This window comes from Xyrauchen texanus, chromosome 3, assembly GCF_025860055.1.
Source record: "Xyrauchen texanus isolate HMW12.3.18 chromosome 3, RBS_HiC_50CHRs, whole genome shotgun sequence".
In the NCBI taxonomy this organism is placed as follows: Eukaryota; Metazoa; Chordata; class Actinopteri; order Cypriniformes; family Catostomidae; genus Xyrauchen; species Xyrauchen texanus.
In genome coordinates this window covers 13,649,356-13,664,284 of record NC_068278.1, presented here as the reverse complement: position 1 = coordinate 13,664,284, position 14,929 = coordinate 13,649,356, and positions in this window count along the sequence as shown.

Genomic DNA, 14,929 nt, shown 5'->3' with positions numbered 1-14,929 from the left:
AAATCGTAGTCTTTCCTTACTATGACGGGTACAGACATACTGTTGAGGCTTTACGAGTCCAAAACGAACAAAATCCTAGAAGCAGTTTATTGTTTATTTGGTGCATAACGCAGGACTCTTATTTTGAAATTACGGAGACATGACTCTGTTACAATGCTCTATATGTAACAATTTACAACATTAAGATTTTTATTGCATATACATTCAACAGATCAACGTTTTTTTATATATATATATTTTTGATTAGATTAGGTTTAATGAGGAATAAGGTTAATTATTATTCACAAGATATGAAGTTGAATGCATGTGCTGACGAGGCACGTTTCCGTATATTCTATTTTCTTTGCAATTTCGAACATTAGATTATGTGGATAAAAATATAGCTCAATATTGTCAATGATGAAAGATACAGCAAATCCCCACTTGATTGTTTTATTTCACCTAGAGTCCCCGGTTATACTGTAGAACCAAAACTGTAGAATCTTTCAGAACACCGGCCACAGAGGAACACTGAGGAATAAATCAAAAATGAAAAACTATCATCAACTATCGTCATCTTTTTTTTTTTCCAATAACCGATAGTTCCAAAAAGTAACTATCGGCAGCGATTAATCAGTAAAACAGATATATTGGTCTAACTCTAAATTAAATTAACTGCTTTTTTATTTGTATTATTATTATAATTTTTTCAAATAAAAAAATATAATTTAAAATGGCTGAATCGACCTGATTACATTAAGTTGTACCAGCATAGATCAGGTAGAACTACATCAATGTAAAAATGACCCCTTTTACAGTTTAGGCTATATGCAATCTAAAGCTTTCTGGTAAATTGGGGCGTAGATTGGGGGAGGTAACCCCTGATAATAAAAACAAGCAAGTACCACCCCCGTTATTTATGCCATGATCAATGGGAACATGAGTAAATGCTTCATGCTGCAACCCCCAATTTTCAAGCCAAATCTACACCTTGATTCTTTTTCAGATTAACAATTTGTATTGATTCACATATATGAAAAAAAGTAAAACAAAACATATATACACAGAGTCAATCTTAACCCCCACTATTACCCCTCCCAATCACACCCTGACCCCAACAACATCACAGTGGTCTCAAACGATATAGACACACACACATGCATGTACAAAAAAATTAATAAATATAACAATAATAATAATCACATATTCATAAAAGACAAATACCTACCCCATTTCTCCACAAACATGTTGTACCTCCCCATTCTTCTTAATGCCCCTTCCTCAAAGGCCGCCACCCTTCACATCTCCAAGCACCACTTCTGAAAAGAGGGTGCTTCAGCCGACCTTCAGCCCCTTCAAATAATCTACTTGGCGATCATGACACTGGTTAAGACTTTCAATGTCGCTGACCGCCCCATCGCCCCAGATACAGAGTCTGGGGCAAAATGACACCCGAGACATCACATCACACATCACACACCAGGCTCTGAACCTTTAACCAAAACCACTGTATCCAAGCACACCCCCAAAAGACATGGGTTATACGTGTGTCTTTAAGCCAGGGTCCACTAGAACTGATGTAAAATCTTGAATTGTATAAGGCACAACCTTGCATCTCTAGATGCAGTTTTTATGTTTTTTAGAATCCTAGCCCACACTCCCTCCTCCAATACCAAGTTTAAATCACTCTCCCATAATCTCTTGAGTGGTCGAGGCTCCGTCCCCCACACTCTGAATTGGCAGGGAGTAATACACTGATGCCTCATGACCTTTTCCAAAAGCAGTAATCACCACTCCTAGAGTATCTGCTATTCCCCAAAATGGTACATAGCATGTGAAAAACCGAGATCGGGGAATTCAAAAATGTTGAACCAAATTTTCAAAGGATCTCAACACTCCAGTCTCATATAGGTCACAAAGTGTATTAACCCCCTCACAATCCACTCTGTCCAACAGAAAGGTGACTTATTAATGCATAGTTTAGGGATAAGCCATAAGCTTACACCTTGATTCTTGACTTTATTAATATACCATATACAGTATATCTTATATATTTTTTCATCTTGCACTGAGCTGAAAATTCTGCCCCCCAAAAATGTCATAAAAGTAGTCCATGAGATTCGTTGTGTTTTTAAAACAATTCACCTAAACTAATTGTATGGCTTCAGAAGACTTGGAATATGATGCAAGGGCTATTTTATTATACTTTTGGGTCCTTTTTAACTTTAAAGTGAGGCACTATCCACTTCAATTGTATTGGAAAGACAGACCGGGATATTTAGTGACATCTCCTTTTGTGTTCAGCATAAGAAAGAAAGTCATACAGGTTTGGAATGACATGAGGGCGAGAAAATGATGACAGAATTTTTATTTTTTTTTACGAACTATCCTTTTATTCCTTTTGCTTGCTCATGATACCTAGTGTGCCTTAACTATGTTGACATTATACCACCTTGTAAAGTGTTACTAATTACTAGTAGCTCAATAAATGCTATTTCTATTTCTCCTGCATACTAAACTTGCATAATACTGTGAGCAGTGAGCGTTTTAAAATGAAAGATAGCTGTTGAAAGTAAAAATCAAAGGTTTGTGATCATTTCAGTTTTGGATTGAAATCTTTATATCATAAAGTACTGCAGGCGACAATAAATAAAATATGCACTAGAGAGGTCCTCACTCCCCCCGATTTTCATCTAGCAAGACTGTCTTCACCAGAGGCAAACATGCTCGAGCGTATGAAGTTCAAAGCAGTTTTTTTTCTCTTGTGGTACAAATGGGGAAAGAGAAAAGACTGAATCCATTTCATTTCACTCAACTTGGTGAACAGCAAAAAATTATATGAAACTTTAGTTTCCCTCCTGATTAATGAATGCCACATCATTTGTGCAAGGGTGTGTGAGAGATACATTCCATCTTACATTGGTCACATTAAAATTATAGTATTTTTTAAGGTAAGATCAGACTGTGAGAGACATCAATACAGCTAAACGGCTCTGGTGGGCAATCAATAGAGACTCTTGAAAACCTTGCTTGCAACAGCAAATCTACAGCATGCACTGTCAAATTGAATCAATTCTGCATACAAATTATTCATGTGTTTAAAACAGCTCAGGATTTTCCTTAAAAAAAAAAGGGGCTATTAGGGATTTTATTATCTGGTATTTTATATATATACATACCAGAGTATTCAATACAAAATAATTATTCAAAGTAAGTTTTCAATACAAAATCCAAATTCAATACAAAACATCTTTGAAACAAACAGAGCACCACCCCTTCTATTCCAATTGCATTGTATCAAACCATTGATATAACAGATATTTCAGGCTTTGGGGATGTTTGAATCATCTGAGGCAGGGGCACAAAGTTATTTGAAATGAAAGATTATGAACATTATTGATTTCCTCAAAGAGGATAAAGTGTGTCATATCTGAGCTAAATATAGTCTGTTTTTTCTGCCCAAACAGCACATCTAGGTTGCTTACTCAGGGTGTGTTTTGAACGGAAGTCTTTGTTCAAAACTTCTTAAGTGTCAAACTATTGATTTTTTTTTTCTACTGAGACTGACTTTGTTAAGGGCTGCTCTCTGGGGTCCTGAAGTAGTTTCTAGTAAATCTGATATTACCAATAGTAAGCTTACATAGTACATTATATTGATTTGTATTATAATAAACTGGGATATTAATCCAAATTATTAATTAAACTGAGATAATAAATAATTGCAGTGCAATTTACAGTATATACTTACAGTATATAACTTAATCTATATTACCATAAAATGAGCTTGTATTGCACAGATATTATTATTCATTAAGTTTTAAATAAGGATTTATTCGTAGCCATGGTAAGCGTTCAATAATCATGGCAACTACACAAATCTCATTAGCCTAGTTCTTTAATAAAGGAGTACTGTATGTTCAGGGTTGGGGAGTAATGGAATACATGAATTACAGGATTACGTATTTAAAATACAAAAGTAACTGTATTCCACTACAGTTACAATTTAAATCATTGGTAATCAGAATACAGTTACATTCAAAAAGTATTTTGATTACTGAAGAGATTACTTTGCATTTTATTGTTATTTGTTTCATTTAATATTTAGTCCTTTCAGATGGAAAACATTTATACATATAATTGATGCGATCCAAAGTCCATTTGAACAGCACTGAAACACTTTCTTATGATGTGTTATACATATAAATGATGCGATCCAAAGCATTCATACGAGCAGACAGAGAAGTACATCTGAAGATTGGAGCAGAAGTAATAGAAGTAAACCTTGTGTAAATTATCAGCTTTACGCTAAGCTAAAATGCTATTTCTAGCCATTTTACATGCACATGTTACCAGACATGATCATATTTTTTTATTAAGAAAATTCATGTTGGATCATAATTTATTTTTACTATTATGACCTTCGATATTAGGGCAGAAATTATATTCTCGATGATAATTTTTGTATTGTATTCCTGTAAAAATATCTAAAATTCTTTAAAACAAGATATAGTTGATTTATCTTGTTTTAGAAGCAACTCTGCATAAGATATTTAGGTTTTTCAGAGAATGTATTTTTAACATGTGTATTTTGTCTTACTGTACTGGCAGAGATTTTATAGTCAAAACAAGTGAAAAAAATCTACCAATGCTGAAGAAGTAATCTAAAGTATTTAGAATACATTACTGACATTGAGTAATCTAATGGAATATGTTACAAATTACATTTTACAGCATGTATTCTGTATCTGTAGTGGTATACATTTTAAAAGTAAACCTCCCAATGCCGTTCGTTGTTCAAACCGCAAATTAAGTCCTATACAAATTATTATATGGCAAATATTTTATATGATAAACTGTTTACACACTAAAGCAGATTATACATCACTCTGAGGCACCTTCTCCATTGACTTCCATTCAAACTAGGGGTTGCACGTCTACTGATTTTAAATTGTTGACTAGTTGAGCCCTTTAATTTAGTCGAATTCGACTCATCGTGACATCACCCACATGGGTGTTGTAGAAATTCCACTCACTTACCCACTGAATATTAAAGTATAGACAGATTTAAGTACGCTACAATGTAATAGGTTTAATTAAATACATGTAATGTGTCTGGGGTCCCATTAATTGCCATGGCAAAAATGAGAGTTCACTGCAAATTTGCTGCAAACTTGCTTATTATGCATAGCACTTTGTTATATTTACAGGCCACTTTGCATATATTGGAGGTTCCTGTAGCATCTGTGTCATCTTCATCAAAGTACATTTGAGCTACTTCACATTTTCAGTACAAAGCCATCGGCTTCCACACCTGATGATGAGTTTCCAAAACATAGGAAGGCAGAGGAAGAGTCTTATACAGTATATTCATGAGAAAATGATAACTGATTGAACGATTCAGTAATATTCATAAGGAAAGCGCTTCCTGATTGGTCAGAGAAACTCTAACACAACCCCTAAACCTAAGCCTAACAAACCAGGTAGAGCTTTTCTCATTAATATGTATGAGTCCTCTCATGACATCCCACTATTCGTAAATCCTCTACCCACTTTATTTCCTGCAGAGGCATTTTGTAAATCATGTGGAAAGCGACTAGCCTTCAGGCGGATAGTGTCAACTACATTAGTTATAGTTGACCAGTCAGCTCGTCTATGCCACCCCTGATTGAAACGGCTTCCCTTGTTGAACAAGATGAAGACATTGTTGACCTTTCCAAAACAGCCAAATGAGGCCTCTACTAATGCATATGACTAAACATTTAGTGTTACATTATGCTGTGTTGCAAAGTCAAATTAAAGCATAAACCAATTAGATTTTATTTCCCTTTTGCCTGAGGTTGTTTTCAATACTAACAAGTTCCCAATCAGGAAAGTTGGCGAGCATTAACCAGTGTTGTTCACAAATCACTGTAATCTGTAAATTAACAGATGTTGATTTTTTTATGCATGAATCATTTTCATATTCTGATTGTGAAGAATCATTAATTGCAGTGTGCATTCTCTTGCATCAGCACTTGTAAGACTTACAGTGTTAGTAGCTGAGAGATATTTGGGGCCTCCCAGGCAGCTTTATTAGTCCCAAAAAATCTGGGCGAGGAGCATTTTCCCAGTGTGCCCATCCCTTGGACTTCCTACCATGAGCAAAAGGAGTGCATTGTGGGAAGGAGAGCAGTCTTGGCATATTCTGAGGGACAGCTGGTGACAGACTGTTTGTTCTTTAGGACGACAGCCCGGCACAGTCAGGGAGAGGTCACCTTATCCATGCCTTACTGGGCTCTGAGAAGCCTGAGATTCAGTCTTGTCTTTTTATCTATTGTCCTCCACATTTTTCTGTCACTGAACATAACATATTGGCACCAGGTAGCAAAATGCGTGCAGAGATTCTGTGACCTTTAGATGTTTGTACAAACACTGGGTGAACTGATATCTCATCCAGTGATATGTGAAACACATTAATGATCATGATTATATTACACTTGTATCTCTATTATGGTAGATATCTCCAATATCTCCATTATTGTTTAGTTGTTACTGACAATTTAGGATCTTAGGATGGCTTAGAACGCTTTTATGAAGGATTGTATGAAATTCTAATGGGAAATGAATGGGAAAAAATGGCGGACACTGTTACGCTCTATTAACATGTTGTTATTTGATAGATTTAGATATCATGTCATGGTTTATGTATATTTTTGTCATTCTTTTTAAATTATTTTTAATTGTGATTTATTCAAGGCACCTCAGCTATGAATAATAATTTAATCAGTTTTATTAATTATCAACAATAAGCATAAGAATTCAAAACTTAGTGTGATAGAGATAATGTTGAAATAATGTTGCTCTCTTGTATTAGGCTAAAGTTAGTAACGACAAATAATAAAACAACATTTTTAGACTGAGGGTAATAGTTAAAAAAAAAACATCCATTGAAACCCACATATTTTTGACCACTAATGGTAAATGGTCTGCACTTATATAGCACCTTTTTAACCTTAACGGTATTCAAAGCGTTTTACACTGTAACACATTCACCCATTCATACACACAGTCATACACCAATGGCAGTAGAGCTGCCATGCAAGGCAGTAATTAGCCTGCCATTGGGAGCAACTTGGGGTTCAGTGTCTTGCCCAAGGACACTTCGGCATGTGGAGTCGTGTGGTCCGGGATTCAAACCACCAATCCTGCGATAGTGGCCGACCCGCTCTACCAACTGAGCCACAGCCACCCCTAATCTAAATATTAAGGGTGTATTTTCCTAGTATTTTGCGCCTGAGGTGCAAAAAGATGCTTTCTTGAAAGCATAGCATTTTTCAAATGAAATGATACAAAAATAACATCAAAAACAATGGATTTTTTAGATGCAAATTGCATCATTTTCAATAAAAGACCCTTCACTAGCTAGACCAGCACCAAACCAATACTAACCAGCAAAATTCAGACCATGCCAGCAAGGAAACTCAATGAAAACCAATTTGATATTTTCAGCAGGATGGGTGTGGATGGTAATAAACACACCTCTATCCATCACCACAAAAGAGGGGCAGACCCAGCCTTTACAGCAGCAGTAATTAGCCTCTCTAAAGTGGTGTAGGCTCTTTCTATGTGCTGTCACTCACTGAGTGGGGTACAGAGCAATATCCCACTGCACAATTATCCCCCCTCAGAGTTAACAAAGAGTGCTTAATGACAACCCTACTGGCACCATTCCAGCTACAAGTGAAAAAAGCAGGACAAGGCAAAGGCTTCCACAAATGTCAGTCTGGACTACGCCATGCTATGAACCATTTAAGAATCAATAGCAAATCATAATGGACGTGCATTATGAAACACAAGAAAATGGTTGTGGTAATGCCATTTTTCATGGGATGTATTTAGTAAATGTGACTCTTTGTGTTTGGGCTCATGAGTGTTTCCTCAACTACATGTGGACTTAAAACACTTCCCACGTTCTTACTAGTTTTTTAATTTTCAATATGTAACACTTTACAATAAGGCTATGTTTGTTTGAAGCATTAAGTACCATAGTCTCACAATTAACCATTTTGAACTGCATTTTTTTAATCTTAATTATGGGTAATATTCATATATATTTAACCACTGGAGTCTTATGGATTACTTTTATGCTGATTTTATGTCCTTTTGGAGCTTCAAATTTTGGAAGGACTTGTATAGACCTACAGAGCTGAGATCTTCTTCTAAAAATCTTCATTTGTGTTCAGCAGAAGAAAGAAAATCATACACAGAAGGTATGGCATGAGGGTGAGTAGGGTGAGAATTTTCATTACTGGATGAACTATCCTATAAGTGACATCGTATTTCATATGTAACCTTGTGTTTGTTTTTTGGTCGAATAGGGGTATGTTAGGTTGGGAATGTGCTGTTTTGAGGTGGTGGTCTTTTACTTCCTTTTGCTTTGGGCATGCTTGATACAAAATATCAAAAGAAAACTATTCCTTGAGGTCACACTATAGTTACAGTAATTGAAATACATATGCCACCAAAATGCATACCAATAAAAAACAGAATAGAGTTCAGTTTGCAACAGCATAGTGTTTGGAAGAGTGGGTCAATTTGCATAATTTAATTTCGCACTGACAATTGTTTTTTTTTTCTTTTTTTTTTTTTGGCAACTCAGCAGTTCCTGTTTCAAAAGCTCCTGGCAGAGGATATATTTATTTAGTTGTGTGTCATGCTCTGAGTTGTAGATATATGCTGTTTGTGAATTGCAAATGTTAGCGAAATAGGGAAGCTGAATGAATAGTTAAAGTCTTTCTGTCAAACTTGAATTTTATCTCCACGACCTGAGAAAACATTAAAGGAATAGTTACAAAATTGAGATTTGGCACATTTACTCACCATCATGTTGTTCCAAACATGATATAAAAATATTTTCTTCTTCTCCAGAAAACAAAAGGAGATATTTTCAAGAATGTACTGGTTGTTCTTTTATGTTCAATTACAATGAATGAGACCTAGAGCTTTTAAACCATAGTTCCAACAAACATTCGCTAACAGCATCGCAAAGTTGTGTGGTAGGAACTACAGCTCGCCACCTGCGGTTAGAAGCAGTTCATTGTTAGTTTGCTGTGTGTACATCAGTTGACATTTCTGAGGCTTCTATATCTTTTATTACATATATATGTTTAATTCTGTCAAGACTTTGATCACGTTTACATGCCCTTAAGAAAATAATTTATCCCATGGTTTTACAGAAAGCGGAGTTCTGAAATGTCACGTAAATGCAAATGCAGCTGTTTAAGGGATTAAAGGCTGTTAAGAAAAAGGTTTACAGGTTTTTGAAAAGTGTGCATGTGTGTATGTGCCCAAGTGCTTCGGGGGAACCCCAAAGTCTGATGTAGAGGGAAACTCCTCTATTGCAGCACAATGTATCTGTCACATTTACATGGTGCACGCAGCTTTTGTGTCTTCAGCAGCTCCAATAAACAGCTCTCTTGAGGATATATAAATTAGCAATTATAATTTAATATCCACAAAAATTATTACTCTCCCTCTGCATAATGTCATTAATGACAGCTCTATATTATTGTTCCAACGTGGTCCAAACAATGGATGTGTGACGTAGTTACTACGGTTTTTAGGAAACAGTCGTGACTAGCTAGTTAATTTTTCCAACGAAGCACTTATGGTGGATAAGAAGTGAGATACGTTGTTATATGGGAAAAGCACCCCTAAACAATTAGTTCACAAACCAGACATAAATACTTCTCACAAACCAAGGAGAGTTTGGTCAGGTACTAAGGTTTTCAATGAATAATGATTTAAATTTAGTCTGTTTCTCACACAAACCCAGGGGTGGACTTGCCATTGGGAGTTTTTCCAGTGGGCCGCTGGGCAATTTGGGCTGGCCTGGTACTGCGCAAGTACTGGCCCATCCTACAGGCGATATTGGCAACCGCCCTGGGCTCCAGCATGGCTCCAGCATGGCTGCACAGGAAGCCGTAACAGAGCGAGAATTCAATAAACTAAATACGGTCATGACACCTGGCTTTTATTTTGAAATTGTGTAATGACTTTTATTTTGAAATTGCTTCCACAGTGGAGCGGTTTCCGTTTAAGCGTATTTGCTCCGTAACTCATGGACTTGGACTTCATTATTTCACATACAAATCACAATAATGGTGACAACCAAAAACAACATATTAAGTATAAGATGAGCTCTGAATAGTAACAAAATTACAAATAACTTCAAGTTACAACAAATACAATAACAGCATAAATACATTTGGCAAACAGTAAAGCTATGGGAGTCACGTGACGCCATGCGAGGTTCGGATGTATGAACAGCGAGCTCTGCGCACTTTGTTATTTCTCTTCTAAAGCATAATAAATATGATATAGTGTTTCTTCAATAAATGTGAAAGCTAAAAACTTTGGGAAGATATGGGGTGGACATATTTTCTTTAGTGCTGGCTGAAGTAAGAGCAGAGGAGTCATTACATTGATAAGTAAACATCTACAATTCAAATGTCTCAAACAAATTAAAGATAAATTAGGAAGAGTCATTATTGTTTCATCAGAAATTCAGGGGCAAAGACTTATTTTGGCTAATATTTACACACCTAACGTTGATGATCAGAGCTTTTTTATAGATCTTGAAGGGATGTAACAAGCCGCTGACACCCCTCATGATATAATATTGTGAGGAGACTTTAATCTTTTGATGGTCCTTGATAATAGTGAAGCAAAAGTGTGTAAGCCCCCTAGAGCAACATTAACACTTCACAGGATGTGTACAAATCTTGGTCTGAAAGACATTTGGCTTTTGAACCCATCTGTTAGGAACTATACTTTTTTTTTTTTCATCAGTCCATAAGATTTACTCTAGAATATTTTTTTTAATTATATTTAAGTCCCTCATTTCATCTACTGTTGATTGCTCAATTGGAAACATTTTAGTCTCAGATCATTCCCTGGTGTGTTTAGAGGTGTTGCCACAAATGGAGAAAAGGAAATCATATAGTTGGCGCTTTAAGGTATCCCTTTTGCAACTGAAATCAATGTTTATATGGAGACCAACTGGTCCTCAGTATCCTCTGTGGGCATGGTTTAGGAGGCACTTAAGGCGGTTCTTGGGGACCAGATCATACAGTTTGCCTCATTCACCAAAAAATGCAAAGCACGATAACTCGTGGAGTTGAAAGGGAATATTAAAAGTGCCGAGGCAGATCTGAAGTGCCGAATGTTGTCTGATGGCCTCAGAGAATTTACCCGATTGAAATACAGATATAACACTATTTTGTTGTGGCTGGTGGAGTTTTGGCTACTCGGGGCAAGACAGTCATACTATGAGTTGGGGTACAAGGCAGGAAAACTTATAGATACTGCATATAAAACATAAGATTCTTTTTCTACCATTCCCTCAGTGAAATCTGCTGGTGGTGAAATATCTTCCTCAGCCATTGATATTAATAATGCCTTTAAAGAGTTCTATCTTGATCTCTATAGTTCCACATCTTCATTCAGATGAGGATATTAGAAATTTGTGGAACCATTAGAACTTCCTCAAAAGACAGCTGAGCAAAAACATTCTCTTGATTCTGAGATAACCTTGGAGGAGCTTGGTGAGGTAATTAAGGCCTTGCCTACAGGCAAGGCTCTGTGGACAGATGGCTTTGCCACTGAGTTTTATAGATCTTATGCTACAAAATTGGCTCTACTTTTTCTAGAAGTTTATAAGGAAAAATTAAAGAATAGAAAGCTGTGCCTGGGTAGCTCAGCGAGTAAAAACACTGACTACCACCCCTGGAGTCGCAAGTTCGAATCCAGGGTGTGCTGAGTGACTCCAGCCAGGTCTCCTAAGCAACCGAATTGACCTGGTTGCTAGGGAGGGTACAGTCACATGGGGGTAACCTCCTCGTGGTCGCTATAATATGTGGTTCTCACTCTCGGTGGGGTGCGTCATGAGTTATGCGTGGATGCCGCGGAGAATAGTGTGAAGCCTCCACACGCACTATGTCTCCGTGGTAATGCACTCAACAAGCCACGTGATAAGATGCGTGGATAGACTGTCTCAGACATGGAGGCAACTGAGATTCGTCCTCCGCCACCCGGATTGAGGCGGGTCACTACGCCACCATGAGGACTTAGAGTGCATTGGGAATTGGGTATTCAATATTGTGGAGAAAAAAAACTTTTCAAAAAGAATGGAAAGCTTCTGCCAACTATGACACAAGCCCTGATCTGTCTGATTCTTAAAAAGATACAAGCGAGTGTAAGAGTTTCTGTCCAATTTCCCTGATCCAGCTAGACGTTAAAATATTGTCAAAATATTTAGCTAACAGATTAAGTTATGACATCTCTTATACATATTGATCAGGTGGGGTTTATTCAGGGCCGTAGCTCTGATGATAACATTAGGCGTTTCATCAATATCATGTGGTCAGTAGCGAATGATTATACTCTGATCGCTGCCATCTCACTTGACACCGAAAAGGCGTTTGATATGGTAGAATGGGATTATCTTTTTAAGATTTTGGAAATGTACTGGTTTGGGAATACTTTTATTGGCTGGATTATGTTACTATATAGACACCTGGTAGTGGTGGTACAAACAAATTGATTAATTTCAGATTATTTACTCTGGTTGGGGCACCCGTTATTGTTCCCTATTATTGTTCTGTCTTGCCAATTAGCAGCTGTGATAAGAAAGGAGAATGGTTTTCCAGGGGTGGTGGTGGGAGGTGTGGCACGTAAGCTTTTTCTTTATGCCAATGATATTTTGTTACTTGTCTCCGACCCTTCTAGGTCTATGCCATGCCTCCACAGAATTATTAATTCATTTTCTAAGTTCTCGGGATACACAGTTAATTGGTCTAAATCTGAAGCTTTGGCTCTGACAGCAAACTACCAGCAAATCTGTGTGATTTTAGTTAGTTAATTTTGACCCTTTAATAAAAAGGTTTTCAAGCGATGTGGGCAGATGGGCTTTCATTTTTTTTATCTATGATTGGGAAGGTTAAGGTAATAACCTTGCATAGGCAGATTGACAAAGGTGGGCTAGGACTACCCAAGAATTTGTTTTATTAGCATGCATTCAGTCTCAGGCATTTGGTTCATTGGTCACTTCCACCTGAGAGAGCCCCTCCCTGGTTTTGTATTGAACAGGAAGTTCTTGCCCCTATTTTGCCATTGCAAAGCCTTTCTATCAAAATAATCTGAGAAGTTAAGTTACACCCTGTTATCTCACATTTTCACTCGGAATGGACAAAAATCTCCAGAGTGTTTAATTTCAAATTGAAATGTTGCCTCGAGCAGGTCAGAGTGGATTGTGAGGGGGGTTAATACAAATGGGAAATGGGGCAGCTATTTGGCGTTCTTGGAGGGCTCTCGGGGGGCAGTGGAGAGAGAAGTATAGTTTTAAACGTGTGATATTATATATATATATATATATATATATATATATATATATATATAACTCAGCTAAAAAATAAACTGTATTTTAGATAATTTTGTAAAAATCCAAATAACTTTACAGATCTTTATTGTAAAGGGTTTAAACAATGTTTTCCATGCTTGTTCAATGAACCATAAACAATTAATGAACATACACCTGTGTAACGGTCGTTAAGACACTAACAACTTCCAGACAGTAGGCAATTATGGTCACAGTTATAAAAAGTTTTTTATACTTTTTTTTTTAACTGTTCTCTGGAGCGGGATCGATTCGGAGATGGAGGGTCTGTCATAGTCTAGGGCGGTGTGTCAGAGCATCATCAATCTGAGCTTGTCATTGCAGGCAATCTCAACGCTGTGCATTACAGGGAAGACATCCTCCTCCCTCATGTGGTACCAATCCTGACATGACCCTCCAGCATGACAATGCCACCAGCCATACAGCTCATTCTGTGTGTGATTTCCTGCAAGACAGGAATGTCAGTGTTCTGCCATTGCCAGCGAAGAGCACAGATCTGAGCACGTCTGGGACCTGTTGTATTGGAGAATGAGGGCTAGGGCCATTCCCCCCAGAAATGTCTGGGATCTTGCAAGTGCCTTGGTGGAAGAAAGGGGTAATATCTCACAGCAAGAACTGGCAAATCTGGTGCAGTCCATTAGGAGGAGATGCGCTGCAGTAATTAATGCGGCTGGTGGCCACACCAGATACTGACTGTTACTTTTGATTTTGACCCCCTTTGTTCAGGGACACATTTTTCCATTTATGTTAGTCGCATGCCTGTGAAACCTTCAGTTTGTGTCTTAGTTGCTGAATCTTTTTATGTTCATACAAATATTTACATGTGAATTTTGCTGAAAATAAAAGCAGTTGAAAGTGAGAGGACGTCTCTTTTTTTGCTGAGTTTATATATATTTAGTTGTGTGTGTATAATCATGTGTGACAACAGGGATGTTTGTTGAGGGTCAGGGTGGGGATTGGGAGGAGAGGGGTAATAGTGGGGGTTAAATGTTGATTCTGTGAATATATGTGAAATCTAAATAAAAAATGTTAATCGGGGAAAAAATTGTAAAGTTATGAGCAGTACAATTGTAAAGTTATGAGCAGTACATAGTCATTTGCATAATTTATTCACATCGCAAAGCATTACTGGGAGCTGAAATACGGCTTGATGAATAATGCTCACACATGATAAAAATGCAGAAAATAAGTAATGAAAAATATAACATCTAGGTTATGAATGTAACCTCCGTTCCACGATGGAGGGAACGAGACGTTGTGTCGGAGAAGCGACACTAGGGGTCTCTCTTGAGCCACCGAATATACCTCTGATCTATGAAAAAAAGCCAATGAGAAGTTGGCAGTCAGTATTTGCATACCTCGCCCCCGGACATACGGGTATAAAGGCGAGGCATATACTACAGTTCATTCAGGATTTTTCTGAGGAGCCGGAAATGGTCCGGCCACTACAGCGGCTCGGCTCAGCGACGTGGCCGGGAAGGACACAACGTCTCGTTCCCTCCATTGGGGAACGGA